The sequence below is a fragment of the Scyliorhinus torazame genome, unplaced genomic scaffold (assembly GCF_047496885.1).
Source record: "Scyliorhinus torazame isolate Kashiwa2021f unplaced genomic scaffold, sScyTor2.1 scaffold_989, whole genome shotgun sequence".
In the NCBI taxonomy this organism is placed as follows: Eukaryota; Metazoa; Chordata; class Chondrichthyes; order Carcharhiniformes; family Scyliorhinidae; genus Scyliorhinus; species Scyliorhinus torazame.
In genome coordinates, this window is record NW_027308716.1 from 25,647 (window position 1) to 32,500 (window position 6,854).

Consider the following 6,854-nt stretch of genomic DNA (forward strand, 5'->3'; position numbering starts at 1 on the left):
TGGCGTAGTGACCAGGATGGGGAATATTCAACAAGGAAGAGACTCCCAACTTTGTCCAATCTATTCACATGGATCGACATTCCTCATCCCCAGAACCATTCGAGTCAATCCTTTCCACATCTCTCCCTCCAACCCACTCACATTCTTCCCAGGGACGGCGCCCACAACCGTGCACAATATTCCCGTACAACCTCCTTCTTCCTGTACTCTGTGCCCCGGTTAATAAACCCAGAGAACGGGTTATTAATTACCTATCAATAATACCCAGTGGTTAGCACTGTTGCTTCACAGCGCCAGGATCCCAGGTTCGATTCCTGGCTTGGGTCACCGTCTGTGTAGAGTCTGCACGTTCTCCCCGTGTCTGCGTGGGTTTCCTCCGGGTGCTCCGGTTTCCTCCCACAGTCCAAAGACGTGGTGTTAGGGTGAATGGATATTCTGAATTCCCCCTCAGTGTACCCGAACAGGCGCCGGAAAGTGGCAACTAGGGGCTTTTCACAGAAACGTCAGTGCCGGGTTAATGTAAGCCTACTTGTGACACTAATAAAGATTATTATTATTAACTGCTTCACACCACTCCTGTCACATTCCGTGATCTATCCCCATAAACATTCAGTTCCATCCGTTCCGGAACACCCTTAGAATTGTACCCACGACCATCTTATCACAATGAATCACTTCTGGACAGTAACAGATACCCGGGAGTGAGTTACGGACTGGAATCTAATCGAGGGGTTCGGGATGGTTTATATATAGAATAACAGATACACGGGGGTGAGTTACAGACTGGAATCTAATCGAGGGGTTCAAGGTGGTTTATATATAGAATAACAGATACCCGGGAGTGAGTTACAGACTGGAATCTAATCGAGGGGTTCGGGGTGGTTTATATATCGAATAACAGATACCCGGGAGTGAGTTACAGACTGGAATCTAATCGAGGGGTTCGGGGTGGTTTATATATAGAATAACAGATACCCGGGAGTGAGTTACAGACTGGAATCTAATCGAGGGGTTCAAGGTGGTTTATATATAGAATAACAGATACCCGGGAGTGAGTTACAGACTGGAATCTAATCGAGGGGTTCGGGGTGGTTTATATCAAGAATAACAGACACCCGGGAGTGAGTTACAGACTGGAATCTAATCGAGGGGTTCGGGGTGGTTTATATATAGAATAACAGATACCCGGGAGTGAGTTACAGACTGGAATCTAATCGAGGGGTTCGGGGTGGTTTATATATAGAATAACAGATACCCGGGAGTGAGTTACAGACTGGAAGCTAATCGAGGGGTTCGGGGTGGTTTATATAAAGAATAACAGATACCCGGGAGTGAGTTATAGACTGGAATCTAATCGAGGGGTTCGGGGTGGTTTATATATAGAATAACAGATACCCGGGAGTGAGTTACAGACTGGAATCTAATCGAGGGGCTCGGGATGGTTTATATATAGAATAACAGATACCCGGGAGTGAGTTACAGACTGGAATCTAATCGAGGGGTTCGGGGTGGTTTATATAAAGAATAACAGATACCCGGGAGTGAGTTACAGACTGGAATCTAATCGAGGGGTTCAGGGTGGTTTATATATAGAATAACAGATACCCGGGAGTGAGTTACAGACTGGAATCTAATCGAGGGGTTCGGTGTGGTTTATATATAGAATAACAGATACCCGGGAGTGAGTTACAGACTGGAATCTAATCGAGGGGTTCGGGGTGGTTTATATACAGAATAACAGATACCCGGGAGTGAGTTACAGACTGGAATCTAATCGAGGGGTTCGGGGTGGTTTATATATAGAATAACAGATACCCGGGAGTGAGTTACAGACTGGAAACTAATCGAGGGGTTCGGGGTGGTTTATATACAGAATAACAGATACCCGGGAGTGAGTTACAGACTGGAATCTAATCGAGGGGTTCGGGATGGTTTATATATAGAATAACAGATACCCGGGAGTGAGTTACAGACTGGAATCTAATCGGGGGGTTCGGGTTGGTTTATATATAGAATAACAGATACCCGGGTGTGAGTTACAGACTGGAATCTAATCGAGGGGTTCGGTGTGGTTTATATATAGAATAACAGATACCCGGGAGTGAGTTACAGACTGGAATCTAATCGAGGGGTTCGGGGTGGTTTATATATAGAATAACAGATACCCGGGAGTGAGTTACAGACTGGCATCTAATCGAGGGGTTCGGGGTGGTTTATATATAGAATAACAGATACCCGGGAGTGAGTTACAGACTGGAATCTAATCGAGGGGTTCGGGGTGGTTTATATATAGAATAACAGATACCCGGGAGTGAGTTACAGACTGGAATCTAATCGAGGGGTTCGGGGTGGTTTATATATAGAATAACAGATACCCGGGAGTGAGTTACAGACTGGAATCTAATCGAGGGGTTCGGGGTGGTTTATATATAGAATAACAGATACCCGTGAGTGAGTTACAGACTGGCATCTAATCGAGGGGTTCGGGGTGGTTAATATATAGAAAAGCAGATACCCGGGAGTGAGTTACAGACTGGAATCTAATCGAGGGGTTCGGGGTGGTTTATATAAATAACAGATACCCGGGAGTGAGTTACAGACTGGAATCTAATCGAGGGGTTCGGGGTGGTTTATATATAGAATAACAGATACCCGGGAGTGAGTTACAGACTGGAATCTAATAGAGGGGTTCGGGGTGGTTTATATATAGAATAACAGATACCCGGGAGTGAGTTACAGACTGGAATCTAATCGAGGGGTTCGGCGTGGTTTATATATAGAATAACAGATACCCGGGAGTGAGTTCCAGACTGGAATCTAATCGAGGGGTTCGGGGTGGTTTATATATAGAATAACAGATACCCGGGAGTGAGTTACAGACTGGAATCTAATCGAGGGGTTCGGGGTGGTTTATATATAGAATAACAGATACCCGGGAGTGAGTTACAGACTGGAATCTAATCGAGGGGTTCGGGGTGGTTTATATACAGAATAACAGATACCCGGGAGTGAGTTACAGACTGGAATCTAATCGAGGAGTTCGGGGTGGTTTATATACAGAGTAACAGATACCCGGGAGTGAGTTACACACTGGAATCTAATCGAGGGGTTCGGGGTGGTTTATATATAGAATAACAGATACCCGGGAGTGAGTTACAGACTGGAATCTAATCGAGGGGTTCGGGGTGGTTTATATACAGAATAACAGATACCCGGGAGTGAGTTACAGACTGGAATCTAATCGAGGGGTTCGGGGTGGTTTATATACAGAATAACAGATACGCGGGAGTGAGTTACAGACTGGAATCTAATCGAGGGGTTCAGGGTGGTTTATATACAGAATAACAGATACCCGGGAGTGAGTTACAGACTGGAATCTAATCGAGGGGTTCGTGGTGGTTTATATACAGAATAACAGATACGCGGGAGTGAGTTACAGACTGGAATCTAATCGAGGGGTTCGGGGTGGTTTATATACAGAATAACAGATACGCGGGAGTGAGTTACAGACTGGAATCTAATCGAGGGGTTCGGGGTGGTTTATATACAGAATAACAGATACCCGGGAGTGAGTTACAGACTGGAATCTAATCGAGGGGTTCGTGGTGGTTTATATACAGAATAACAGATACGCGGGAGTGAGTTACAGACTGGAATCTAATCGAGGGGTTCAGGGTGGTTTATATACAGAATAACAGATACCCGGGAGTGAGTTACAGACTGGAATCTAATCGAGGGGTTCGGGGTGGTTTATATATAGAATAACAGATACCCGGGAGTGAGTTACAGACTGGAATCTAATCGAGGGGTTCAGGGTGGTTTATATATAGAATAACAGATACCTGGGAGTTACAGACTGGAATCTAATCGAGGGGTTCAGGGTGGTTTATATATAGAATAACAGATACCCGGGAGTGAGTTACAGACTGGAATCTAATCGAGGGGTTCGGGGTGGTTTATATATAGAATAACAGATACCCGGGTATGAGTTACAGACTGGAATCTAATCGAGGGGTTCGGAGTGGTTTATATATAGAATAACAGATACCCGGGAGTGAGTTACAGACTGGAATCTAATCGAGGGGTTCGGGGTGGTTTATATATAGAATAACAGATACCCGGGAGTGAGTTACAGACTGGAATCTAATCGAGGGGTTCAGGATGGTTTATATATAGAATAACAGATACCCGGGAGTGAGTTACAGACTGGAATCTAATCGAGGGGTTCGGGGTGGTTTACATATAGAATAACAGATACCCGGGAGTGAGTTACAGACTGGAATCTAATCGAGGGGTTCGGGGTGGTTTATATACAGAATAACAGATACCCGGGAGTGAGTTACAGACTGGAATCTAATCGAAGGATTCAGGGTGGTTTATATACAGAATAACAGATACCCGAGAGTGAGTTACAGACTGGAATCTAATCGAGGGGTTCGGGGTGGTTTATATAAATAACAGATACCCGGGAGTGAGTTACAGACTGGAATCTAATCGAGGGGTTCGGGGTGGTTTATATATAGAATAACAGATACCCGGGAGTGAGTTACAGACTGGAATCTAATCGAGGGGTTCGGGGTGGTTTATATAAATAACAGATACCCGGGAGTGAGTTACAGACTGGAATCTAATCGAGGGGTTCGGGGTGGTTATATATAGAATAACAGATACCCGGGAGTGAGTTACAGACTGGAATCTAATCGAGGGTTCAGGGTGGTTTATATACAGAATAACAGATACCCGGGAGTGAGTACAGACTGAATCTAATCGAGGGGTTCGGGGTGGTTTATATATAGAATAACAGATACCCGGGAGTGAGTTACAGACTGGAATCTAATCGAGGGGTTCGGGGTGGTTTATATAAATAACAGATACCCGGGAGTGAGTTACAGACTGGAATCTAATCGAGGGGTTCGGGGTGGTTTATATATAGAATAACAGATACCCGGGAGTGAGTTACAGACTGGAATCTAATCGAGGGGTTCAGGGTGGTTTATATACAGAATAACAGATACCCGGGAGTGAGTTACAGACTGGAATCTAATCGAGGGGTTCGGGGTGGTTTATATATAGAATAACAGATACCCGGCAGTGAGTTACAGACTGGAATCTAATCGAGGGGTTCGGGGTGGTTTATATATAGAATAACAGATACCCGGGAGTGAGTTACAGACTGGAATCTAATCGAGGGGTTCGGGGGGGTTTATATATAGAATAACAGATACCCGGGAGTGAGTTACAGACTGGAATCTAATCGAGGGGTTCGGGGTGGTTTATATATAGAATAACAGATACCCGGGAGTGAGTTACAGACTGGAATCTAATCGAGGGGTTCGGGGTGGTTTATATATAGAATAACAGATACCCGGGAGTGAGTTACAGACTGGAATCTAATCGAGGGGTTCGGGGGGTTTATATACAGAATTACAGATACCCGGGAGTGAGTTACAGACTGGAATCTAATCGAGGGGTTCGGGGTGGTTTATATACAGAATAACAGATACCCGGGAGTGAGTTACAGACTGGAATCTAATCGAGGGGTTCGGGGGGGTTTATATATAGAATAACAGATACCCGGGAGTGAGTTACAGACTGGAATCTAATCGAGGGGTTCAGGGTGGTTTATATATAGAATAACAGATACCCGGGAGTGAGTTACAGACTGGAATCTAATCGAGGAGTTCGGGGTGGTTTATATACAGAATAACAGATACCCGGGAGTGAGTTACAGACTGGAATCTAATCGAGGGGTTCGGGGTGGTTTATATACAGAATAACAGATACCCGGGAGTGAGTTACAGACTGGAATCTAATCGAGGGGTTCGGGGTGGTTTATATACAGAATAACAGATACCCGGGAGAGAGTTACAGACTGGAATCTAATCGAGGGGTTCGGTGTGGTTTATATATAGAATAACAGATACCCGGGAGTGAGTTACAGACTGGAATCTAATCGAGGGGTTCGGGGTGGTTTATATATAGAATAACAGATACCCGGGAGTGAGTTACAGACTGGAATCTAATCGAGGGGTTCAGGGTGGTTTATATACAGAATAACAGATACCCGGGAGTGAGTTACAGACTGGAATCTAATCGAGGGGTTCGGGGTGGTTTATATATAGAATAACAGATACCCGGGAGTGAGTTACAGACTGGAATCTAATCGAGGGGTTCGGTGTGGTTTATATATAGAGTAACAGATACCCGGGGAGTGAGTTACAGACTGGAATCTAATCGAGGAGTTCGGGGTGGTTTATATATAGAGTAACAGATACCCGGGAGTGAGTTACAGACTGGAATCTAATCGAGGGGTTCGGGGTGGTTTATATATAGAATAACAGATACCCGGGAGTGAGTTACAGACTGGAATCTAATCGAGGGGTTCGGGGTGGTTTATATATAGAATAACAGATACCCGGGAGTGAGTTACAGACTGGAATCTAATCGAGGGGTTCAGGGTGGTTTACAATAGAATAACAGATACCCGGGAGTGAGTTACAGACTGGAATCTAATCGAGGGGTTCGGGGGGGTTTATATATAGAATAACAGATACCCGGGAGTGAGTTACAGACTGGAATCTAATCGAGGGGTTCTGGGTGGTTTATATAGAGAATAACAGATACCCGAGAGTGAGTTACAGACTCTAATCGTGGGTTCCGCTGCTTGTTGGAAGGTGTAATATTCAGACACGAGAGCGGTGATAATACTGGAGTCTTTCTCTTTGTTTCCTCGATATTTACAGTTTGGCACATTTACACATTTACTGGACGTGTCCAGCTCCTGCAATCGATCGGACGAGTTCACCGTCGCAATGTCCAGGTCCTCCAGACACGCGGAGGCAGGTGAATTTGTC